At 45.7% G+C, this 26898-nt stretch overlaps 1 protein-coding gene across 8 annotated transcripts in view; it reads left to right on the forward strand.

Moving 5' to 3' along the window:
- Positions 1-26898, forward strand: part of Wipf1 (WAS/WASL interacting protein family member 1) — a 106640-nt gene that overhangs the window by 45809 nt on the left and 33933 nt on the right. The gene's annotated exons all lie outside the window — the stretch shown is intronic.

The following is a 26898-nucleotide window of genomic DNA, read 5'->3' on the forward strand; positions in this document are numbered from 1 at the left end:
GCGCGGAAGCACTGGTGATTTTTAGTTAGGCAGTACTGCCAAGTTAAACAGAGTTCAGCTTAAAGGTGAAAAGGGAATGAATTGTCACCTTAAAGCCGGAGAGAAAAACGTTGAACTTTATGAGAGACAGTATAGACGCATTACAGATTCTCTAAAGAAGAAAACCTTCCTTTCCCCCAAGACCCTGACTCATGCAGCATCTTTTTCCCAGAATTCCATGTGATATGAGAGTAGCACCGTGAATTAATATCCATAGCCGTTTGAGTGGGCCCTGCTATATACGTACCAATTTTGTGATTTCTTGGATGGTAATGAAAAGTTGCTGCGTTGAGACCAACTAACTTGATACTTATCAGAGCGTCTGTTTTGATATCGTCTGCAGCGACTTTGGTTCTTCTGTACTTGTGCTCATCCCTGCGTTTCATATGTATTTTACATCAACACGCATTAGTTTGTGGTTTAGTAAGACTCTGTGACACTGTGACAGAACTTCTGGTATGAGCTATGTAATGGGGGAATAATTTATTTCGGTTCACAGTTGCGAAGATCTCAACCTTCGAGTTGGCTGGCTCCTGTGCTTGTGACAGGACCACTGTGGAGTTAGAGAGTGGCCAAAGGAAAGATGTTCATGTCTTGGTAGCCAGGAAGCAGCGAAAGAGACAGGAAGAGGCTGGGAATAAAGCCTGTCTTTCTAGGTCACAATCTTAGTGGCCTGATACCTTTAAGTAGGTCCCACACCTACTGTCTACCTCGTCCAAAAATGTCACCTTTTACGAGTCCGTCATGGGATTAGTCCATTGATGAAGTCAGAGCCGCCATAATCCAGTCACATCTCGACGGTTTCAGCTCTGAACTGCCACCCTGGGAGCTAGGCTTCCTATGCGTGAGCTGAAGGAGGAACACCTCAGGTCAAAGCCACAACGTGGCTTAAAAGGGAGTTGTAGAGTGGTAGTAAGTGTGTGTGTGTGTGTGTGTGTGTGTGTGTGTGTGTGTGTGTGTGTGAATAGGTGAGTAACAAATCCCTTAGGGATTTTATTTGCTCAGCTAAAAATCATTAGAAGAGCTGGCCATGGTGGCGCATGTCTTTAATCCCAGCACTCAGAGGCAGAGGCAGGTGGATTTGTGAATTTGAGGCCAGCTGCCCAGGCTACATGGTGAGACTGTCTCAAAAGAACTGAAGCATTATTAGATGGTACATTGGAGTCTACAATCGCCTGAACCTCGCTTAGTCTAAGATGCTACACACGTATGTAAGGACTCATTTGGTGAGGTTGCCAGCGGTCGCTGCTCTCCTCTGTGGGTGCTTTTACGGGTCTTCTTTGGTCTCCAGTCCAGTAGTGGGAAGATGTGGTCTTCCTTAAAGGCAGTAGAAGTCTGTAGGAAGGTTCTGACTTCAGAGGGCAGGTACAGGTCCAGCAGAGGCGCTGCCCAGGACTTCACCAGCTCGCTATGCAGAAGGCTGTCCGGAGAGAGCTGTCATGGCAAGAGAACCGATGCCCCCACTTCTCCGATGCCCCCACTTCTCCCCACAGCGGGACTTCTGGGAAAATAATACAAATTCCACAGCTCACTGAAACGAACATACTTGGTGAACTGCCACCAGGATTTCTCCCAAAACCTCTCCCACTGAGCACTGTGTCTTCCTGCCTTCTCCTCGCCCCTTCCTCCCCATATCTTTTTTCTCCCAAATGCCTCCCTTGCTACTATTGCCTTCTGAAGGCTCAAGGCAGGACCTTTATGTGTAGATGGTGTGTTTCCTTTTGTAGCTGTTCAACCCAGAACATTTAACAAACAAAATTCCCTGTACAAAGGGGAGCAAAGCAATGCCGATGAGCAGAGCTACCAGAATTAAAATGTTGGAGAGGCTACGCCCAAGGGAAATAATTTGAAAAAGTAATTAGTATAAGATAGATCTGGATGAATCAGCTAGGATGAATAGGTTACTCATTTTTTTTTTCTTTTAAAGAGTTATAAGGAAACAGTGGTAAGAGAGGACTTGGAAAAGCCAGAGGTAATTTGCCCTAACAGACACAAATGTCAGGTTATTGAAAAACTGTTTTTCCCTTCCTCAATGCCAGAAACGTCTGGCTCTGGGGAAGGTTTAGGAAAGAGGCTTGCAGATGGTCTTGTCATTATTTAAAACTTAAGGAAGCGAATAGAAAATAGAAATTTTTTTAAGAGAGAGAGAGAGAAAAAAAGACTTTAGGAGGTGGCCCACCTTGCCATTTTAAAATTTGGAAACAAGTGACTTGTCAGAAGTTAGAACAGCTCTTTAGTGATGCTCAGGCCTAGGACAAGGCTCCTCATCCCAGCGCTGATCACTACACAAAGGACTGATGCGGAGGTGCCCAGGAGCTTGGAGTCTGGGTGGTGCCTCTGTGGTATCTAAAAACCTGACTCAGGCCTAGTGGGGAGTAGTAGATCAAGAGGTTAGGGGTTTGGCCAAGTAACCTCTGCTTGCTACTGCTTCCTTCTACATGCTCCTGGCAGACAGCGATGCAATGGTAATCTTGTGAGCCAAAACCAAATCCATCTTACCCAGACAAAGCCTATGCGCAATAACCTGGTCCCCAAGAAGAGGAATAGCTGACAATGGGCCCAGGGCAGGAAAATAGACTGAGTCTTGTGGACACAGGTGTGGATCGAAAAGGCTGAGAGCTGTTATAAAGTGTAGGTGAGTCTCAGGGTTTCCTGGCCTGGATGAAGCTGTCCTCAGGAGAGCCGGTCATCCTCAGCATCAATTCCACCTGCTGCTGGTCCCACCTTCAGGAGCCTGAAGCAAATTCCATTATCTCAGGTAATCTGGATGGTAGGCATGGCTGGTGGAAAGAACTGTATGTTTTCATATGCCCGACAGCATCTGGTGAATTTTCACGAGGGTTAGCCTTCCCGAGTCTAGGGCTTCAGGACCAATTCCGTGAGGGGTGAATGTGAAGACATTGCTGATCTGCCTCTAAACCAGCTCCCATTTGGACTCAAGTGTCTCTTTCCTCACACTCACAACACAGATCATGTCTCTAACCCTAGAAAGTGTGAACCTGTCTGTCCAGCTTTTTTGGCCTTTGTAGGCAACATTCCTTCCTTGAGGCTGTGGGGTAGGGGACTCCTCTGGAATGAGGAGGGTCTTCCGACAGCTGTAAGGCAGAGGCAAGTCATAGAATTCCTGTGTGGACTCTTCCAAGACAAAAAGTCTGGGGAAGATTAGATGCTTCATGACCTGCCTGGGGGAAATCCTAGCTTCTGGGGCTTGTCTTGGTCAGGAACTGCAGAGGAAAGGTGTGCATTCCAAAAGCACAGCCAGCTGGGCGCAGTGGCACACGCCTTCACTCCCAGCAGGAGCAGGTGGATCTCTGTGAGTTCAAGGCCAGCCTGATCTACAGATTGAGTCCAGGACAGCCAGGGCTACACAGAGAAACCTTGTCTCAGAAAGAAAAGAAAAGACAAAAAGCACAGCCACTCTTCGGGGTCCTTCCTGAGCAAGCAGCAGCCTCTTCTTGGTGCTATTCTCCTTTCTCTGTTGCTCTTCTCTAAAACATCACAAGCCAGCTGGAGAGATGTCCCGGGGCGTGAGAGCACCAGCTGCTCTTCTAGAGGACCCACGTCGATACCAGCACCCACCCAGCTCACAACTGTCTGGAAAGTCCAGTCCCAGGGGATCCAACGCCCTCTATTAACCTCTATGAGCAACAGGTACACAAATGGAGCACATACGAACATGCAGGCAAAAAAGATACCTATACACGTAAAATAAATAAAGCAAAATGCTACAAGCAGTGTTTGTGTGTGTGTTGGGGTGGGGAGGAAGGGGAGATGCTCGGGGTCAGGGCTGGATGTGTCCTGGTTGCTCTCCAGCACGGACTGAGGTAGACTGGCTGGCCAGGAAGCCCCAAGGGTCCTCTGTCTTCAGCCTCTGCAGCCAGCACTGAGATTACAGGCGAGAACCTGTAATTTTAAAAGTGGGTCCTCAGGGTTGGGGAGCCAGCGCTCCCCATCTTCCCTGCTAGCAAAGAAAATAGGATGCTTGCAGGATCTGCTGGTAAAACTCTTTAGATACTGGGTTTTACTACATAGTTATGTTTGGTTCCTGCTTTCTTTTTTTTTTTTTTTTCTCATTTTTCCTTCCTTCTCTTCACCCACTCTCTCCTTCCTTTCTTGACATTTCCTCTTAATTCAGAAACATTTCTTGATTGCCTTCCATGTAGACCTTCTCTTCTAGTTGAAGGCTGTGGACCATGCGCTAGTGCTAAGAAACACTAAGAAATAACGAAGAAATGCTACCTGATTTTTTTTCATTGTTTTTTGAAACAAAGTCTCTGCGTAGCCCAGGCTGGTCTCAAATTCACCGGTTCCTGCCTCCGCTTCCCTCTACGGGGATTACAGACGTGCCTCATCATACCCAGCTGTCTTAATGTGTACTCTTAGAACGTTGAGAGTCGTAACTGCTAAGAAGTAAACGGGAAAAGAAAGGAAAGAGGCACAGCGGTAGGCGTGTGGATTTAAGTTCGTTGATGGGGGTAATGGCCCTTAGAAGATGGAACAGACTTGGGAGGAGTAGGAGAGGTTGCCGTGCAGGTAAAAGGCATGGGAGAAAGCATAGGCCAGAGAGGCAGGAGCCTGCCGTGCAAGCTCAGGGAATCATCAGGGTGACTCAGGCAGAATAAAGGAGGAAATCTATGTTGGAAGCAGCGTACCCAAGGTCTGCCAGGCCAAGGGACTCTGCCTTTCATTCAAAGTGAGAAGCAACTTTAGAGAACTCTGGGTGGTGGAAGGAAGCCTTCTGGCCTCCTGCACCGCCCAGTAGACGGTGGGAGTGCAAGAGTAAGAGAGAGGAGGTCAAGGATCCTGCGTGCCATGCCAGTGAGAGAGGAAGGTGCCGCAGGCCAGGGTGGCAGCAGCAGGGGCAAGGAGTGTAGAGGCTGGACATTTTGAAGGTCGAAACAATAAGGGCAGCGGACGAAAGAGCTCAGGAGCACCTGAGTTTTGCTCCTGGCACATGGGGAGTCATGTGGCTCACAGCTGCCTGTAACTCCAATTATGTGGGACCCGAAGCCCCCGTCTGGCCTCCTCAGGCACTGCGTTCACACGCATATGCCCACACATACACACAGAATTAAAATTAAAATCTAAAAAAAAAAAAAATCAGTATGATGAACTGTTGAGTTCAATAAAACTTGGAGGAGAGAGGAGCCAAGGAAAATTCCTAAAATTTGACCAAAGCACATGAAAAATGGAAATGGCAGCAAAAGGCAATGAAGGCAGGAGGCGGGATGGACTTAGGGTGGGGGAGACATCAAGTTTCAGCGATTATTGGGTTTGACATACCTGTTTGAGGTCCAGGTAGAGGTTGGGATATATATACTCATACTTTAGGTTCTTTCAGGACCTAAAAGGGTCCTGAAAGAACCTGATCTTTCTCAGTGGTCTCAGTGGCGTGGTGTCGATCCTGAATTAACCTGTAACCAAGGAAGCACTTGGAGAGGTGGGGGAGGGGGACTGGTGAAGTGTATCGCTTGATTTCTGAGAGTGAGTTCAAAGAGAATTCTTTGGGGGTAAGTGGGGAGAAGGCATGCTTCTTGTCTCAAGCATTGTCATTTACTCTTTAATCAGCAACTGACTCCATCATTCTTGATTTAAGAAACAAAAGTCCGGGTTTTAACAAGACTGGCAAAAGCAATGACTACCAAGTTCAGCTGTCCTTTGCTGTTGGGAGAAAGAACAGAATAGAAAGAATAGAAAGAAATGTCAGAAGGTCGAGACTGTAACATCTATGTAAATGCTTATATTAAAGATAATTAGAGCTGCATTTATCACAGACATTGTGCAGTTTCGAAGATTTAAGGAAGTAATCTTAACTTATTTTCCTATGGAAAGGGAGGTATGTTATGTCATCTGGGAAGCTCTGAGTTCTGAGCCATGCAGAAACTGTTAACTTGCATTTTGAAAGTCACTGTTTTGTCTTTGCTTTTTAACTAGCTTGTGTGAAGCCCAGGATATGTGTATATACACCAATAATTCTAGCACTTGGGAGGCGATGCCAGAAAGATTGTGAGTTTGAAGCCAGCTTATCTATACAGCCAGGCCTTGTCTCAACAACAAACAACTAAACAAATGAAAACCAGTTTATGGACAAAACCCAACTATTTTAAATTAATACTTACTTAGCACAGTACGACAACTTCTGCTGGCATTTCTTCATTGGAACAGATCAAGTTAGAAATTCATACTGTCAAGTTTGTCTGTAAATGATCTCATTAGACCTTCAGCCTGCGCAGAAGGCAGGTGCTGTGTGAGTCTTGTTTACTGAGGTGAAAATTGCCTCAGTGAGGAAGTGACTTGACTGAATTCCACAGGTCTCTGTGTGCTCAGAGCTCTCCCCCATCCTCTTCCCAGAAGCACAAAGTGAAGCAAATTGGAGCATTTTAGTAGTTTGAAAAGCATTTTGTAGTTTTATGTGTGCATCCAAATGGCATTGCAGAATGACCTTCATGATAAGCCTAAAATGATGTGGAATTCACACACTTCGAGTAGTTGCTCCTAGGTGGGAGGGCCCATGAGTAGCATGTTTTCCTTGTCCTCTGGCCCCTACAGCGATGGGCACCTTGGGTGTGATGTGGGCTAGAGCATGCTTGTCAATCAGATCCACAGAGCACCTGGCCTCTCTCCCACAAAAGCCTTTAGTTCATGCTATCCGGCAGCAGTGTCCCAGTTTGAGTACTGAAATATATCTGGAAATGGGGGTGCTGTCAGGCAAATGCCCCAGAGAGGTCTAAGTGAGGCTCTGCAGGCCTTGGCAAGAGTCCAGGATGCAGAGGCTCTGGCCTCAGCACAGGGCGCGGGGAGGAGAACTGGATTCCATCCCCCATGTGGGCCGGAGTTCTGCAGGGAACCAGGTCAGCATGAGAGCCTCGGTGGCAGCGTCCTCCCGGGGGACATCAGGAGGGGCAGTGCTCTCTGCAGCTGGTGTTTGTTCTTGTTCGCCGTAATGCAGAGATGCTTCAAAGCCAGTCAGTGTACCGTCTGCGCCTTCTGTTGCCTGAGCGAACTGTACAGTCCCCAAGACGTCTGTAATTCCACAGCCGAGAGACCAGTGCCAGGCACTGCTCTGGGACCAAGTTCCAGCACTAGACACAGACTAGTTATGAAACTTGTGTGTGGACTCTGTCCTACCCTGAGAAGATGAAAACAAAGCACTTTTGTGAGCAAGGGACAAGAAATTTCCACTGAGGTCCAGGATGGCAAAGCTGAAATCTGCAATCGTATCTCTAGTTGGCTGTTTCTGTGGCACCGCGTCTTCCACAGTAGCCCAGGCTATTCCACACTTGCTGGGAGATGGCTGTATGACTGTCATGACTATGAAGATAACTGAGGTGAAGCCCCTCCCTTAGGCATAATTTAGATTCCTGTGTTTCGTGGCCTTAGTTTTTAAAAGATTCGAATTCAGCAGGAAAACATTTATCTGCCCCTGTGTGCGCTTTCTGCTTTTCAGTCGTACTTGCTGTGTGGCCAAACGTTTGCCTTTTGCAGCTACAAGGGAAGTTTTCAAAGTTGGATATATTTCTGAATGGGCAACAAACCCACTTAAAAAAAAAAAAAAAAAAGTTCTCTCACAAACTTAGTAAACCCAAATGGCGAATCCTAGGGCTGTGTGAAGAATCTTTGTGCCTGTCCCCAAAGCACCCAACTAGTTTTCAGATGGTGATGGATACATTGTTTGCTTCTTATGGGGTCTTTGAACTTGAAATCTATAAACTGAACAGAGAAACAGTGTTCTGGGGCTGGAGAGATGCCTCAGTGCCTAAGAGCACTTGCTACTCCTACAGAGGACCTGGGCTTGGTTCCCAGCGCCCACATGGTGGCTCACGACTGTCTGTAACTCCCGCTTCAGAAGATCCAATGCCTTCTTCTCCCATGAACACAGGCACACATGTGGTACACAGATATCCATGCAGGTACAACACGTAAAATAAAAAATGTAAATAACTAAAAAGAAAATACTGCTTCTCTGTCTTTACTAGCCCCTAGAAGGAATTTTGCATTTCCTTTGATTGTGAACGTAGCCAGCAAACTGTGGTAAAACTAGGGGCCCTTGTGACATCACCTTCTACAGAAAATTGAAGATGTTTTATGTGACAGGATAGCAGGCAGCTGATAGGACAGTGTCTAGTGATCTAAACCCTTGAAATTCAAGCTCTTATATAAAACTCCTCATTCAGACTCACTGTGATAGAACAAGTGTTTGTTGGTGCAGCCGCCCTCCCTGCCTGTGGTATGGACTTGATGATTCATTTTGGTGAGGGAAGCACAAAAGAGGGGATGGAATGCTCTTCTGAGATCAAGTTCTAAAGAGACTTCCAAAGCTGGGCTCTGTGGCACACACTTGTAATCCCAAAACTCAGGGAGGCAGAGGCAGGCGGATCTCTGTGAGTTCGAGACCAGCCTGGTCTACAAAGCAAATCCAGGACAGCCAAGGCTACACAGACAAACCCTGTCTCTGAAAAAACCAAAAGAGAAAGAGAGAGAGACTTCCACTTCCATTTTGGGGGCTTTTACTCACTGTCTTGATGACTGTGAAGAAAGCCAACCACTATGTCATGAATGACTGTCCTATAGAGAGAACTAAATGCCACTGAGCCAAGGGAGGCAGTTTGCCAACAGCTGGGGGAGAGACAGGGATTGGGCTGGGCTGGGCAGAGATGGAATCCTGTCTGACATGTGTAAGCTTGGAAGCATTCTCTCCGTCGGCCAAAGCTTCAAATGAGATTCCGAATCTGGGTGACACCTTGGCTGCAGTCTTGTGATGGAAGCATGCAGCTCGGCTGTGTAGAGAGATCCCTGCCCTGGGCTCTGTGCTGTAACTCAGTGGACCTGGCTTACGTGCTCAGTCCTGGACTTACTGCACACCAGTAGATTAATTGGTGCATATTATAATTGCAGACATCAATGTATTGATGTCTGTATTGCTTATATATTGTTTCCGCTGTGAACTGTAGAATGTAATAGGCGGTCCACTAGATCTTCCGTAAGGAAACACATATACTAGTGTATAACTAATTGTTTTTTTAAACATTTTGATGCCACGAAGCTCCGTCATTGAAATTTCTCAGTTCTTAAAGTCTTCAGGGCTTCTGGATAACTCAAATTAAAAAATCAATCCGCTAACAAGAAGAAATATTAGGAGGGCATTGGTGTGTGTTACAGCTGTTTCTGTCGTAGGAGATTTATAGATAGAAGCTGAATTTCCAAACGTAATCAGCTCTGAGAAACACTGAAAGATTAATATGAAGACGGCCGTTCTCCTGCAGGTGAGGCTGACATCTGAGATGGCTAACAGCTGTTGGGAGCTAACAGACAAGTGCCGAATAACAAGCAGTGGGTAGCAGTGCGGTGACTCAGTGTGGGAGGGCAGATACCTGTGTGAGTCTGCGTGCGCGCTCCTCCAAACCTTCTGCTGGGAAGAGGGCACCGGTCCGAGCTGCCTCCCTTTCCTCCTCAGGCCTGCGGATTGTGGTCTCCCTGTTGGTGGCTTAGAAGATGATTATGAGGACTATGGATAAGCAGTTCTGTATGTAAATAATTATTAATTAAGATATGCCTCACAGGAGGAAAAATAATGCCGTATGACAGTCAAGGCTGGGTGGCCCATCCATGAGTGTACGCCCAGGTGGTGGAGACAGCAGGACCAAGCATTCCTCCTCAGCTACCTAAGACCCTGTCTCAAGAAAACCAAAATAAAAGTAACATAAAATAAAAATCATGGATATAGCTATTACGTTTTTACTAGGATGGCACACAAATGTATACTTATGTTCTCTAGATTAGATAAAGAATAAAAACATTAAGCAAATTATAGCTACATATCACTTCCTAAAGAGGATGACACAGTCTTAGAAATGCATTGTGGGTGATTTCATCCTTGCACTGACATCACAGAACGCACTTATACAAAATGCGATCTCTCCAAGCAACACTGACTAATGCCTGACAGGACCACCATCATCTCCCTGTGCTCTCGTCACTGACTGCCATTGTCATGCATGACATCTCAGTATTGTGAAATTGTCACAAAATTCTGATGTTCCCTGTAAATGCCTGAAGTTGGGAAATCACTGCCTTAAGAAAGCACCAAGAGGCTATATATGTATGAACAGTAAGAGATAATCAGTTGAGGGGCTGGAGAGATGGTTCAATGGTTAAGAGCAACAACTACTGCTCTTCCAGAGGACCTGGGTTCCCCACATCCAGCAGCTTACAACCACCCTGTAAGTCTGGACCAGACGGATCCAACACCTGTGTTCTCCTTGGGCACCTGCCCTTATGTTCAGGTATCTACAGCCAGATGCACACACATGCACATAATTTAAAATGATAAAAATAAATATATATATTTTTAAAGAGAGCTAATCAGTTGAAGGCTGTGGCTTGAAGTTTAATGAGGTTACATAGGGGTGTTTTGCAACCGAGGAGGCCCAGGTTGGAGGGAAGGATTCCCTGTGCTTTCCGCCTCCCAAACTTCCGGTAAGGGGCACACACTGCCCGCTTTGTCTCCCCTTCTGGAGCAGAGGGAAGGGGGTGGGCAGTGACTCGGGGACCCAACAGGCTTCCTCTTTGTTCTCTCACCCGCAAAATGCAATTCCATTTAATCTAATTCCACACATTCCAAGGCCGGATGTCTTGTTGGCGCTGAAGTCATAGTCATCGGAAGGGTAGTACCTCATTCTACAAAATCCAGCGTCGTGGCCACACCGGACCTGGCCAGGTCATGTTGACACAGGCTGTGCTAGAAGCAGGAAAGACAGCTGGCGTGCGAAGGCTCGGTAGGAAGAGCGCGTTGGAGGGCTCTCTCAAGAGGGAGGCCGTGCAGAATGAATGAGAGCAAAGTAGGACAACCTGCCGGCGTCAACCCCACAAGGAGATGAAGCCCAACGCTTTGAACCTTAACCTAAAACGGTTTTTTAACGTTAGTGTTAAAACGACGCTTTAGATGTCTTAGGTGCTATAAAATATGTACGTGAAGTTGAACATGTTTCGTGTTGCCCTTTGAAACGTAGCTGTGTTGTACACTACCTGGCGTATGCTTCTCATGGACAGTGCTGCTCTACCTCCACCCAGCTGCAGTGTGGGAGGGTCGTGGCTGTAAACAGATGGTGCTTATCTGTGGCTCTTTGCCCCTTCCTTGACGTCTAGGTTTGCAGGTTCGTTGGTTTTCTGCACACACCTTGTAACTCACTGGACCTCAAGCTCTGGGTGCACAAATCCCTCCCGTGAAAGCTGGCCCTGCTCCTTTTTAAAAAAAAATTTGTTTTCAGTTCTGATTGATAGCTCCCACATACAATAGCTTGTCTTGTTCTTTCTTTTAAAAAAAAAATACATTTTTATGTTATGTGCATTGGTGTTTTGCCTGCATGTATGTCTGTGTGAGGGAGTAGGATCCCCTGGAGCTGGAGTTGTAGGCGGTTGTGAGCTGCCATGTGGGTGCTTGGAATTGAACCCAGGTCCTCTGGAAAAACAGCCAGTGCTTTTAATCACCGAGCCACCTCTCTCCAGTCCCTGTTCTGTTAGGTCTTACTGTTAAGTATTGCTCAGGTTTATTTATATTTCATGCGTCCCACCCCAATTGAGACAAGCAAGGCCTGTCTGGACCAATACAGAAAAATCTCCTGTTTTCAAAGTTTCTAGTCCTTTCCCACACTGCCACCGGAGTGAGCTTGAAAACCACCTTGGTACCATTGCTCAAACAGCTCCCACGGATTCTCCAGCAATTCTAGTCAAGGCTCCAAATTCCCGAACACTGCCTGGCCAGGACACCCCTCCAGCTTCGCCTTGCTTCAACGGAGGCTTCTCTCCCGCCGTTGTGGTTAGCCGTGTCTGACAGCAGCTGTTCCGATGCCCTCCTCTTTCCTCCGGGGTCCTCCTTTAAGCAGAAGCAGTTCCTCCACGAAGCCATCCCTCTATTGCTCTGTAGCATCTACGGTGCTTTCTGCATGCCCGTCACTACCCCTCTCTCCAGAGTGAGTCCCTCATTTCTTGCTTTGGTAATCTTCTCTCCTTCTGCCTCAGTACCTCACACAGGTCCCGGCCATCATATAAAGTTCGTAAATGCAGGCTAGATGAGAGGACGGTAGATAAACGCCGACTATTTTAATGGTGCAGAGGGAAAAAAAAACTTTCAAAAGTTCAAGGGGGATCTTGCGAATAGAGTGTATTAGGATGTTAATATTTGCTTTTGCCTATAAAAGAGTTCTTTGACATGTTCTGGTACAGGAAGACAAAATAGAATTTAGAGCAATACTAACTTCTTTTGCAAATACATCTGCAGTCTCTTTTCTCATCTGGGTAACAGTGAGCTGTTGCTTCTGTTGGGTTGAAGTGCCAACCTGAACTCAAGAAATGACTCATGGAGCCCGCTCCAATTTTGGCATACTGCCCAGCTGCTGACCCTCTGAGTTTGCTTCCTCTGTTCATACACTAAGATGGTTGATTGTCTCAATGCTAATGCATTTTCCATTCTGAGATGCTAGAGCATTTTAGGGCTTCTGGAGTCCTCAAGTTGGGAACTTCCAGCCACAGTGGGTTTCTTCTTAGTAATATGTAAATTATCCTTCTGGCCAATTATATATGAACATGAAGTTAAAATGTAAGGGTCACTATTCTGGCCCACTGAAGAAATCAAATTAGGGAAAAGATTTTCCAAAATGTAATCTTTTGTTTTAACACAGGTGTGGTGAATGAAACATTCATTTTATGTGGCCGGTGGGGGGGGGGGGGGGGGGGGGGAGTAAGCATTCCCAGTGGGTCATTTGCACTAAGAAGTTTAAATTGTTCAAACTCTGAACTGGTACCCCTGTGTTTATCATTTATTCTATAGCAAAATACTAGCTGTGCACAAGTTTGTATATTGGCATTTCTTTTTCACGCCTGAGACTTGCTATGTAGACCAGGCTAGCATCGGCCTCACAGTGATCCTCCCGCCTCTGACTCCTGAGTTGCTGGGATTAAAGGTGAGTGGCTTTAATCACACCCAGACTCTATAAGCATGTTAGTGCCAGCGTAATTATAAAGGCAAGGAAAAAAGAACCAAGTGAATGAAAACAGGAGAATGTTAAATAAAACTATGCTGTCATTTAAAAATCCCATTTTTAAAGAACATTTAGGTGGTAAGAAAGAATAACAAGAGGCGGGGCTGGAGACGGCTCCATGGTTTGGAGCACTGTCTGCTCTTGCCGAGGACCCAGCTTTGGTTCCCAGCACTTACCTGAGGGCTCATGACTGCCTGTAACTCCACTTGTAGGTTTCTAACTTCCTCGTCTGGCCTCTGTGGGCACTGCATACATATGGCGCCCGTACATGCAGGCAAAACAGCCGTATACATACAATTATTTAAAAAAAAAATAAAAACCTAGGAAGCTTTTGTGGCAAGAGATACTTCAGGACCTCATACATGATAATCCTAACTTTAAAATATTTGAGACATATATAAAACTAGAGGAAAACACTCTCAAGAGTTAGCAGTGTGTGTGGTGGCTAGTGCCTGTAATCATAGCATTTAGGAGATCAGGAGTTCAAGGCCTGCCTGGGCTAGATAGCAAGTTCAAGATTGGACCAGGGTTCTTGAGATCCTGTTTTTAAAAGAAAATTATCAATATTCATTGCTTCTTCCCATCACTGCTATAAAATCTTATAAAAATGTATCACGTTCACCATTTTCCAGAGTAGACTCCTGTTACCCCCACATTTCAGGAAAGAAAAAGTATATGAATGCTTGTCAAAGTTTTCTTCTGAGTGCTGCAGAGGTGAGGGAGGGAGGATGTGCTACCTGGCTCCTGCTAACACCGGCTTGCGGCTTGCGGAGCTGCAGACTCCTGGCCGTAACTGTCTGGGGCGGTGCGAACCCAGGATCGAACACCACCATAGGCTGGTGGAAGAAAGAAGTGGCTGTGTGCCAAAGAGTGGTCGGATGACACCTTGTCAGGGCTCCTAAATGCCTGTAGGACTGTCTCCTGGTGTGTCCTCTCTCAGAACAAATCCATCCAGCTTTAGTAGGACCTTGGGCCACCCTTAACCTGACACTGACCCCACATCCTAGAAAGAAAGGCCTTCAACAAAGCCTTTTGCACCATGTCTGTGACCATTGGCAAGCCTTCTGGTTTTTTGGTTTTGTTTTGTTTTATTTTTTGTATTGCAGTGCCAGGGCTTGAACCTAGGGCCTCACATGTATAAGGTGAGTGCTCTACCACTGAGCTAAATCCTGAGCCTTTTATATGAACCCTCAAAAGTCCCTTTTAGAAATGATTGGCTCAGTGAGCTCAAGCTATAATAACGTTATTATGCGAAGCCAACACTTTCGAAGCTGCAGTATGCATCAGTCATCCATCTGGGGGAACGTTACCTGAGAACGCCAAAACTGGGTCTATGCGTCCTAGCGCAAGTATGTCAAGCCAAGCGTTTCCCGACTGGGCACAAAGCTTCCTGCCAACCAGAGCAGGGCGAGAACATCTTTGTCAAAGCTCCTCACAGCTCCTGGCACAAAGGAATCACAAAGTGGCTCCTGAATTATTAAATATTGTATATATTAATAAAATGCATAGTGAGCAGAACCTAGAAAAATAGAAAAGCAAGAAACAAAAACAGACTCTAGGTCAAATAAACCCCTTTATTGAGGGGTTTTCTTATAAAGACAGGTAATAAAGGATACAGGAAAGCCAGGACCAGCACTAAGGGAGGTGTTTACTAAGTGTTGAAACATGGCCTCCTGAGCTGTCATCATGTAAGTTCAGATTCTTGCTATCTTCTTTGCCTTTTCTGTCCTTCAACTCCATCATTATCATCACTACTACCACCACCACCATCACTTTCATCACCGTCATTATCATCATCATCACCTCCACCACCAGAGTCATCACCTCCACCACCAGCATCATTATCATCATCACCATTACCTCCTCCTCCACCACCACCATCATCATCATCACCACCATCATGTTGTGACATATGAGTTGCAGGTACTTCAAAATCACCTTGCTGAGTAGCAAGAGCGCAGTAAATGTTCATTCTTGTTATTCTTGGTATTCATATCATAAGGACTGTTGAAGACCCAGGTGCATTTGGGTACCTAAGAGTCCTCCAGATGCCTACACCCCTAGAGCACATATGCTGTCCTCTCCTGTGTCTATAGACTCACTGCTGTTTTCTCTTCTTTCCTCCCCTCTGCCCCGATGCCCTATTTCCCAGCTCATTCTTCTGCGACGAGGAGGGACTGGAGATGTCTAGGGTCCCTTCTTTCTTTACCCCAGGTCAGGCCAGCTCTCAGTGTGAGCTGCAGCCCGAGTGCGGCCTGGTGCAGGGGCCAGCTCTTGTCCACTTGTCCAGCGCTGGAGTGGGCCCCACTGCAATTGCTCTCACAGGGGAATGAAAGCATCAAGGAAGCTCTCACGAATGTAGAACTTCAATTCTGGAAAACATCTTTTAAAGGACATAAAACCATGGATAAGGAACAAGATGAACTTTAGCGTTTTCCTCATGAATACTGGTTCATTTTCTAAGACTCGCTGGCTATTGTTAAAAATCCACAGAGGAAGCTATGTGACTCAGAACTGTGGAAACGAAAGAAAACCTCAAAGACCTTTGCTGAATTCGGCCTTTGTGGGCCATGCCCTTTCGACCTCTGCATCAGTTCACCTTGCAGCCCGCCTCTTCCTTCTGCCTGTTAGCAGTGCAGCCAAGGAGTCACAGTGTGCATGCCACACGGAGAGATGCCAGCGGGCCTGCCCAGGCTTTTCTGGAACCGAGAAACACCCGTGTGGAAGCCATTGGTGGACAGCGTGGCTGCACGTGGAATGTCCCACAGACCGCTTATCTGATTTCTGACGTTGCTGAAGAACCCCGGGCCCCCACTACTCTGTGTCTTCAAGTCGATTTGTGAGGTCAGACCACACTGGTGTGGAAGCCAAGTCTGACCCAGGTTACCGTGGCTCTGTTTTCGGACAGCTCAGGACAGGCAGGTGGACATGTGGGCATACTGGTACCTTCAGACTTGGAGAGATCATTGTTCCTCTGGGCCATCTGTCTTTTCCAGATGCGTCTGGTTTGGTATTTCTCTTGGCCAGAGAATAGCATGGAAACACTGAGCATCGTTCACTCTAGCCGTTAATGCTCAGTGTTCTTTCCAGAATACTCTAGAAGGTCATGCTGGGTTTTACCAGCTACAGAGGATGGCTGAGTGGTGTGCCACCTAGAAAGACAAGTGGCAGAAAATGCAAGGCTTGGAACAGCCCGCACAGAGTCCAGGAGGAGCAGGTATTTCAGGGTTCAGCTTCAATGTTGCAGGCAACCCCTGAAGAAGCAAGCCACTGTTTAAACCATTGTAATTGACTTTGCATGTGATCTGGGTCCTGAGTGGTTTTTTAACTAAAAACTTCACTACCCTGTTGAAAGTCAGTGACACAAAAGATTAAACTTAATCACCCTTTTCTGTTTTCTCCTCCCATCCCCAAGGGACAAAGGAGAATGAGCAGTCCATCAGCTGTGAAGTGAGGTCAGTTTTCTTGAATCACCAAAACGGAAGAATTACTGGGGTACCCTTAACCCTATTTGCTTAAATACTTTAAAAGAAAATTTAACATAAATCCCAGATTAAGCGCAGGATTTAAAAAATGGCTGACAAGGCTCATCTCAAGTAAGTTTTTTTTACATAAACAACAAATGCTTTTTGAAGTTTTGGTGGGTAGCACCTCTTTGCTTAGGAAAAAAACTGTTTTTAAAGAAAACACTGCTTCCCCAAACCAGATGTTGACTTATGTTACTGCTGTGTTTACCTCAAGATTTTTAAATTTAGTAATAATAACTTATCATCATTGTTACGATTATTGACACATTATTATTATTATTATTATTATTGCAGTACATAGACCTGGCTGGCCTGAAACTGGCTCTATAAAGCAGGCTGCCCTCAAACTCGAGAGCTGCCTGCTTTGCCTCCCAAGTGCTGGAATTAAATCCAGGTGCCACAGACTGTTTCTAAATGAACAAAAAAATGTAAATTCAGTACTGACTTTTCAAGATGGCAGTCTGATCGTGTATTTTTAGGTTTCCTTCTTCTCTCTTAGTTCTACAGGGAGAGTACCCTGGCAAGAAGACCCTATGGAGAAGTCTCAGCAGTGGGAGTCTGTGGTGTTGCCTTCCCCCCTGTCTCCTGGAAGGCAAGGTGGCGGGGAGCCCACCAGCCTCTTAACGTGGGGAACCCTCTCAGACACGTGTGTTTCTGTTTCTGCAGCCACACTGGGTAGATGTTTGTTGCATCCCTGCCTTGGGGTGGACAGCCTTGCCTGTTCATTCCTTTTAGTACAAAAAAAAAAAGACTACATAAGCCAGACCTTCAGCTTTTTGCATGTGTGTAGCCATGGCCAAAGTAAACTTGTTTCTTGGGTTTATTTTGAGTTGAAACTAGCTGAGCTGTTTGTTTCCTTTAAGCCATCCACAGATGCTTTTGAGCTATCTTTGTATTTGAGGCCTTTTTAATTTTTTTTTTTTCATGGTATCAGCATACCACTTCCTCCTAAGTCATTCCTGCTTGCTCTGCAGAGTGGTAACGGAGGGAGATCAGGGCTGCTCTACCATGCGCATCATGTCTGATGGTGAGTTCATGAAAATGACTTGTTCACTGAGCTTTTGGGAATAAGATGGCTGAAGTCACCAGGAAAAGTTTTACATTGCCCCTGTTAGAATGATACGTGAAGGTTTAGATAGGGTTGTGTCCAGATAGGGTTGTGTTCTTGCAAGTTGTTGGCCTGATCTCCTGAGAAATCCATGCAGCGCTTCGAACTTGGGCTCCACTAAATCGTTCATGTTCATAGTAGCTCACACTGTAATCCACCCCAGCACATGAGAGGCAGAAGGATGGCTGTGAGTTCAAGAACAGCCAAACAAAACAAAACAAAACAAAACAAACAAACAAACAAACAAAAAACACAAATAAATCATAAATCTGAGGAAAGCCATTCTTAGCTTTCCTCCTATTAGGCTTTAAAATATTTTTAACAGTGAAAGATCTTACTGCTTTTAAACGTTCTTATGCCAACATAAGCAATGCTTTACTAATGTGTTTTATAGTAACAATGTTTCCCATAAGTTTATAAACTGCTTTTGCCGTGAAGAAAGTAATGTTTTATAGTATCTTAAGAGTAAGTTCTAAAAGTATAAGTTCTTTATACTTTCACTGAGAAAAACAGAGCTAGCTTAAACTGTATCAGTACAATGTTTGTAGTGATGGTTATAGGATCAGATTTGTGTGCTAAAATTGGTTCCTGTCAAAGAGCTTAATTTATGTAAGAGGCAGAGGAATTGCCTTTACTGGAAAGTTAGTTCTGAGTTGGTCAGTCTATTCCTGACTTTACTTTTTTTTTTTTTTAAGAATGTCCTTTGTTTACAAACACTTGGCAATAAAGTGATACCAGATATCATTTACTTCTCAAGAAATAAACTGTGCACCCCTTTGTTTTATTGTCTTGGAACATGTTTTAATGAAGAGTTATGATGTTAATACTCCTAAGGCTGTTTTTATACAGGGTGTGACCATGAGTAGATCTAGGGCTGAGCTTGTCACTAGTCTCCACTGCCTTCAGCTCTTGTTCATGCAGCAAGCAGCCAGTCTGAGATACTCTGGTCTTTGTTTATCTGCTTGTGTTTCTGAGAACTAGTCCTCTGTATTTTCAGAAGAGTAGGATAGAGGAAGCAACGGGAGGAAGCTTTGCCTCAACTTCCTGCCATTAGCTGTTGAAGGGGAAGTGCCGTGGATAGCAGAGAGGAGTTTGAGAACTGCAAGGGTGTGCCCCAGGGCAGAGGGCTTCCCTAGCTGCAGACCTAGGTTTGGATAATGGAAATGGTTAGTTAGCAGGCTGTGGAGGCACACCCATGTGATCCCAACACGTGTGAAGCTGAAGCCAAAGCATTGCCAGGAGTTCAAGGGCTGCTAGCCATCTTTTTGGCCCAGATTAATAGCAAGACTTTCTATCCAGAGAGGAGGGTGGGAGATCAACACTGGCTAAGAGAGAGACCCCGTATTAAGGATGGAGAAAAGAAGGGAGCTTCCTCAAGGCGTTTGGCTTCTGGGAATTGTAAATGGGGATGAATACGAAGTTCTGGGTTCAGAATAGGATTTCACACCTCTTTCCATGAATGCTGCCCTGTCAGTGAGAGTTGGCTGCGTGATCTATTTCCTTTGAGGTGTCACATTTTACTGCAGCTTTATTCAGCTCTCGGCACTGGTGTCTTCCCAATCAGGACGCCATCACCTAGCAGTGGCTGGACGTGGGCATATCAATAGTCTGGTGGCTTTGTTTCTCGCTTGCTCAGAGAGACCGGGCCTTTGCTTAAGCCTGTTTTCCTTCAAGAAGTAATGCGCTTCCTCTGGGATCACCCAGGGATGATTACTGTTTCTTTGTTTACCTTTCCGCCTCTAGAGCAGCAGTTCAACCTTCCTAACTCTGTGACCCTTTAATACAGTTCCTCCTCTTGTAGTCATCCCCAACCATAAAGTTCCTTTCGTTGCTACTTCATAACTGTAACTTTGCTACTGTTATGAATCGGAATGTAAGCATCTGATATGCAGGATGGTCTTAGGCAAACCCTGTGGAAGGGTCATTCAACCCCCAAAGTGGTTGCAACCCATGGGTTGAGAACCGCTGCTCTAGACTAAAACATCCTGGAAAGTAAGCATAGTCTATTCTGAGGTGGGACATGATGACCCAGAAAGGCCTCTAGTCATCTTCTTCATGGGTCCAAGAAACACCAGCCAGGTTCATTATAATGGAGGATTCTGGGGCAAGTGGCTTCCCTTTCTTCTCCTAGACTATAACTTTCCTATTGTTTGGCAACAGTGTTCTTCAGGTGACATATACAAAGCAGTGAGCATGAAACCAGTTTGCCAGTGTCTAGTTCAGCTCAACCTGTAGAAATCCATACATCTAGGAGGCTTGCTGGGCACTCTTCTGTGCTATTGGATGGGAATGGGGCTGGCACAGATGGAACCCATCGACGTCAGATATCTGAAGTAGGGATAAGGATATTTGAAAACTAGGTGTGAATAGACTGAGATGACCAGTACTTAACACCTTTCAAGTATCATACAGATCAAATTCTCCATTGCGTTGCATCCCTCTGTTACCCTTTTACCCTCCTTATCTTTCAGTTTCACTCTCTCCCCAGCGTTACTCATGTTTCCTCCTTTACCAAGAAGCACTGCATGAGACGCCCAGGCCACTTAGTGATAACTACTGATGGTTGGTGCTGATGTTCAAAGTGTGCCGAGCACATTGCTCCAAAGCATCTGCCTATCTAACTTAGACATGTCAAACATCTTCTCAGTCCAATAGGGAGGAGTGTGAAAAGCAAAGAACACCCACGCTCATCTCAGGTTTCAACTTAGACAGAGGAGGCTGTAAGAGCTCACCACCACAGATCGCTAGCGTTACTTGGACTAACCCATGCTCAAATAGAGGTTTTGGTTGTCAACACTGAAGAAATAATCAATTTTCCTTTTTTTTTCCTAAATAGTTTCATAATGGCCAATGAAGCCAGTGAAGATAAATGAAACTTAGATGGATTATGTGAGCCTAAATTATTCCTTAGTTTCTGGGAACTTTGGTCTTGTGAAAGACAGAATGAGGTAACTCGGGGTAAAAATATAAGCTTCTTGGCTAAGTTTGTGTAGCATAAACCCAGATATTTATTTGTCTTCATTGAGACAGGAAGCACTGCAGGGCCATGTGTCTAGAAATCCTGCACCCTCCTTCCCACCTGGTACAGAGACCATTCCCATAGATGTCACAGTAAACTTCAGTCACAGCTGCAAAATCAAGGTGGTCTAGTTTATAAGCCTCCCAAAATGGTCATTTTGTTTTTGAAAAATCATGAAGCTCAGTGTGAGAGTACTTGTCGAGAATGTGTGAGGCCCTGGAGTTGATCCCACCACTGAGGGAAAAAAATATAAAGTATGATGCTGTGGGTGATATTTTGCTTCAAATAGAAGGAAATAAAGAAAAGGTTAACCCTTGACTTTTAAAAAAAAAATAGATAACATTTAATAGAAAAAGATGGAATGATGAGAGAGAAGATGACAAAGGGCGCTATATTGTTAATCTCAGTAATAAGAAGTAAAATTAATGTAGCCCAAGCAAAAAACTGTTAGTATCTTCGGTTATAGTCATTATACGGCATAAATGCACCCTATGGAAGTAATCTGAGATCGGTGCTAGACTAGAAACATTTAGATACAAGCTGATCGTGGTAGGATTCTGACTGTACGTATGGTTCATGTGTATGTGTGTGTGAACTTGGACATTCTTGTGCTACAGCTCACACGTGGAGGTCAGAGGACAACCCTGGGGGTCGGTGTTGACCTACCTTCTTTGAGATGGGGTCTCCTCTCTTGTCATTTCATACACCAGCCTGGCTGGCCTGTGAAATTCCAGGCTCTTCTGCTCACCCTCGTCTCTAGGATCCGTGGGATTCTGGATGCACGCACCGTACCCAGCTTCTCGTGGGTTCTGGGATTTCAGATTCACGTCCTTGTGCTCACACGGCCAGCTCTTCGTTCACTCATCTGTCCAGCCCCGCTGCAGAATGTTTACTAAAGAATTTGGGTGCAATTTAAATGTCTAACACTGAGAAAAAAAAAAAAACACATAGCTAATAGAGCAACCATAAATTGAAGCGTTCAACTATTAAAATTGTGAATTATTACAAAATTGTGACCTATTAAAATACTGTGAAATGAGAAAAGGAAATATACACACTTCAGTCTGTCCACATTTTAATTGCTCAGAGCTAGGAGTGTATGGTGGAGCACTTGCATGTGGGAGCCCTGAGCTTGGTCCCCATTGCCCGGTTGTTGCAAAATACATACATACATACAATGAGATGGAAGGAAAGGGTTGTTTTTTCAAAACAAAATTATTTCTATGTGTAACAGAGCTGTGGCTGTCCTGGACCCACTTTGTAGACCAGCCTGGCCTCGAACTCACAGAGATCTGCCTGCTGGGATTAAAGACCCACAAGATGGGATCTTAACTGACTGAGCTATCTCCCTCGAGCAGTGGTCCTCAACCTTCCTAATGCTGCGGCTCTTTAATACAGTTCCTCATGTTGTGGTGACCCCAACCATAAAATTATTTTTGTTGCTGCTTCATAGCTGTAATTTTGCTACTTTTGCAAATATCTGATATGTGAAAGCATCGTTCAACCTCCCCAAAGGGGTTGCGACCCACAGGTTGAGAAACACTCCTCCAGATGCTCGTTTCTCCTTAAATTTCTTAAAATTTATCTGTTTGCTTGTTTATTGTGTGTGTAGAGGTCAGGGGACCTGTGGTCCCAGGGATCAAACTCAGGTCATCAGTTTGATGGCGAGTGCTTTTACTTGATCATCTATCTAGGACCTCCCCCCCCCGCCCCCCAGTAAAAAGCAGTGGGATTAAGGGACGGCTGGGCGGTTGGGAGCACATGCTCCCGCAGACAACCTGAGCTTGGTTTGCAGCACCCATTTCGTGAGGCTCATATCTGCCTGTAACTCTGGGTCCAGGACCTCCAAGGCCTTTTTCTGCTTCCATGCTGTGTTCACGTGCACACTCACACACACACACACAATAATAATAAAATATTTAAGATGAAGGACTCATAAACAAATCTTTTGAAAGAGTGAATCATGCTCTTTAAAAATAATAAGAAATAAAGGGCAACCACTTGATTTCTTTCTGATGCCTCAGTGAGATTCTCTTATTGAAGGAAGGACAGGGGTCTCTTAGGATCCTGAATATATATAAATTATTTTATACGAGTATTCAACCTTCAGGTGTGATTTGGGTAAGAATACTTTGCATAAGCCAAGATCAGCTCGGCCAAAATGTGGCATTCGGAACTTCGAATTCATTTTACACGATCCCATCGTCGGCTCCAGTGAGAATGCTCGCCCCTTGCAGGTGGAGAATTCAGTTTGTTTAACCATGCTAATATCTTTGCTTCTAAAGCAACAGGAGCACATGGTAGGTGCTGTGTTTGTTGAGTGGAGGCTGTGTGTACGATCCCCTCAGGGAGGTGCTTACCGTTTTACCAGGTAGTTAGAGACACACGGAAGGGCCAGACAAAAACATCGTGTCACAGGACGCTTAGTGCTTCTACTGCCACAGAGAGTACAGGAACTGCACGCAGGGTCAGGTCCAAGGGAAAAGGCAAGGATTGCCAGGGCCTCGAGGTTAGAGAGGTTTATCTAGAAGGAGGAAGCAGCTGGGTGTGGTGGCCCATGCCTTTAGTCCTGGCACTAGAAGGAGGCAGAGACAGGTGGATCTCTGTGAGTTCGAGGCCAGCCTGGTCTACAAAGTTTGTTTCAGGACAGCCAAGGGTACACAGAGAAACCCTGTTTCGAAAAACAAAACAAACAAACAAATAAACAAAACAAAAAGAGGAAGCTATGGTGACAGAGATTAGCCAGGGGGTTGGGTCATCTTGTGGGCAGAGGCGGAACTGATGTGATGTTGGGTTACTCTGTCACATTGACTTCAGCCACGGCACCCAGAAAACTGTTCAAGCATCACCAGGGCTTAAGGGCCACTCAGAAGCCAAAAGCAGGGCCCAGGCCGAGTTTTACTTGTTGTTTCATTTTACTTTGGTTTGTCTGTTTGTTTTATTGAGCAGCAGAGGGGATAAGACAGGGAGCTAGCATTTCAACAGTTTTTCCCCGCCCCTTGGTAAGCTGTTATATCTTTCTAGAGGTAGCCTACAAAATATCAACCAAGTGCTTTTTATACTGCTTGGGAGTTTGCTGTCCTCAAAGCTGTCAATATTTAAATGTAACCATGGAACTCTTTTGTACACAAGCCACCAGCTGGTCATCACGTTGGAATGGACCTGAAGCAGATTAAATGGTCCAAGACTTGGGTTGGGCAGCTTTTGTGTCGCTGGGGAAAGAGCCATTTGGTCAAAAGTGGGGCGGGGGACCCTGCAAAAATGGTGAAGCTGATCCCCCTGGTTGCACCTTTTCTGACCTGTCCGTACATTTGGAAGCAGGAAGCACCATCTGGTGACTCTTAGGTAGTCTGACCTCATTGCTGCGGGGATTTTCTTTTCAAGTTTCCCAGTCAGTCATTTGGAGAATTCAGAGCAGCCAGGAGGGGAAGGGAGGTTCTTGGAGGGAATCTGGGGTCATCTGGGTACAACAAACTGTGTCTGGCAGGCCACCGAGAAAAGCAAAATGTGCTAAGAGGCTGGAGGAGAGAGACACAGGGACCCGGGTGCAGAGTGTGAAATCTCCCCAGGCGGCGAACAGCTGCGGTGGTTGCCAGCTGCTCTCCTTCCACAGCCGCGTGAGTGCCAAACCCGGCTCAACACCTGAAGCAAAGCAACAGCTCTCCGCTCGCTTCCCTCAGCACGCATCCCTGACAAGCAGTGGATTTCTTAAATAGTCTGGCCTATATGTCATTTCCAGTTTTCAAAAATGTCAACGGAATCTTAATTTAAAAAGGAAAGTAAATTTTCTTCTTCTTCTTTTTGTTTTGTTTTTTGAGACAGGGTTTCTCTGTGTAGACCTAGCTTTGTAGACCAGGCTGGCTTTGAACTCACAGAGATCTGCCTGCCTCTGCCTCCCTGGGTGCTGGGATTATAGGTGTGCACCACTGCACTCGTTTCATTTGTTTGGTTGTTTGGTTGGGTTTTTTGTTGTTGTTGTTGTTGTTGTTTTTGAGACAGGGTTTTACTGTCCGTTTTCCTGGCTGTCCTGGAACTCACTCTCTAGACCAGACTGGCATTGAACTGCCTCTGCAGGCCTGCCATGCTGGGATTAAAGGCGTGCGCCACCACTGCCCCGATAACTTTAGTTTATAAATGATCAAGTGCAGCCTCCGGGGAAGGGTGGAGCTGACAAGATGGGGCACACAAAGCTACTGGCAGGTGTCTGCATCTGTGTGTGGAACCTCCATGGATTCCAAAGTAACCACTATTGATAAACTCTAGTTACAGGCTTAAAGACTGGTTAGCAGTGTCCTCGGGCACACTGTTTTCTACAAATGGCAAGCTTTTGATAAAAATCTCATCAAACTTTCTTTTTAACAAGGACAGGTTCTCAAAATAAAACAAACAAACAAAAGCCCCTGATATTTGGGAATAACAGAATGCTGCAGGAGGGTTGCAAGTGTGATCCTAAGTCATGGGTGTGTTCAGAGGAGCTGAGGTAATGGGGAGCCTTCAAAGGCCACAGTGAGGATTAGCATCAGAGATTTTGAAACAATATTCTGGCCACAGTGACTGATAATGAACGTGGCTTCAGCCAAGGCTGACGATGCTGCAGATGTGGTCGGAGAAGTACTTTTTCTACAAGTTGCTGTGGTTCTGGCCAACATGTATGTGATGGTTGCTGTCAGGTGACATGTTTAAGGACCTTCCTTTATAGGATCCCAGCTTTATTTGCTTTTTTTTTCTTTTTTTTTTTATTATTTTTTTCTTTTTAGTTACATTTTGTTAACTCTGTGTCCCAGCTGTATCTCGCTCCCTCATTCCCTCCCCAACCCCACACTCCCTCCCTGGTCTCCTCCCTGCCCCTTTCCAAGTCCACTGATAGGGGAGGACCTCCTCCCCCTTCATCTGACCCTGTTTTATCAGGTATCTTCAGGGGCTTTTTTTTTCTTATTGCTAGGGTTGACAGGGTGAGCCCTCTTTTATTCTGACGACTTTCCCGTTTCTTTCGCAAGCAAGCGTTTCACAGGTGGAATCTTTACATTTCTAGAAAAATCGAACAGTGAGTGCAGCCAGGGTTTCCGGAATTCAGGCAGCTCAACTTCCGGGTTTCCAGCTTTGGGGCACTGCAGAAGCGTCATGCATTGGTGCGGACTGTGGACTGTGATGTGACTGCCGGTCTCCTGGGTATGATGCTGGGCAGGGGCAACGGTCTCTGACAGCCTCTGACTGGTGAAAGGAAACAAGCCAGGAGCAGCAGAGACTGAGTTTCCATGCCAGGGTGTTTGGCTGACGCAGCAGCTACTAACTGTAAATGCACTTACAGCTCCTTTTAAAGTATATTTTCTAACTGTTGCATAAAACATTCTAACAGATACATATTAATGGAATGAGGTCTTGATAGCTGTAATATTTAAGTCACTTAAACATGTCTCTACTCAAACATTAGCATCGGTTTATGATGAAAAATCCCAAGTCCTTCCTCTAACTTTTTGGGATGAACAGCATGTGTCTGCCTGATACCTGCGGCCACCCCATTGTTGCCTCTACCCAAATGTAACTTAGTACCAGCCTATACTGTTTTCCAGGAAAGCCACTCATTATTGAACCCACAGATGCCCCTGCCCCCATTCCCATCTTCACAGAGCAGCTGGGTCAGCCTCTCTCAGGCCACATCATCAGTCAGGCCTGGCTCACGGGCCGCAAGGGCATCTCAGGTCAGTGAGCTTCTTCAGCAGTGTTCAGAGAGGTGATGTCAGCCCCGAGTGCAGACTGTATCCACCCCTGTTCCCTGGGATTCCAGGGAGGCCTTCTGGGTCCTCGAGGCTCTGTCCTCCGGGAGAAGGCAAGGAGTAACCCCGGGCTACAGAGGAGGCTGGAGAAGAACCCAAATGGCCAGCATCCTTATTTGGTTGTCCAACCATCCACAGGCAGCTGAATGTAAAAATGTTAGCCACATGTCAGCAGCAGCTCTCGGTGTGTGTGCAAAAAGTATACATGGCAGGATATAGAAGGGACTTCCCAGTGGTTCCCTCGTGGGCTGTAAGAAACCATTCTCGAGGTCTTGTATGGGCTTTCCCCTGGACACATTTGTGCTGGAACTTGGTGACCAACTGGAAATTTTTCACAGTTGAATGAAATTACTGAAAACAAGAGGGCACACGCATGGTCTTTCCATATACAAAA

Source organism: Psammomys obesus, unplaced genomic scaffold (assembly GCF_907164565.1).
Source record: "Psammomys obesus unplaced genomic scaffold, mPsaObe1.curated_primary_1811, whole genome shotgun sequence".
Taxonomy (NCBI): domain Eukaryota; kingdom Metazoa; phylum Chordata; class Mammalia; order Rodentia; family Muridae; genus Psammomys; species Psammomys obesus.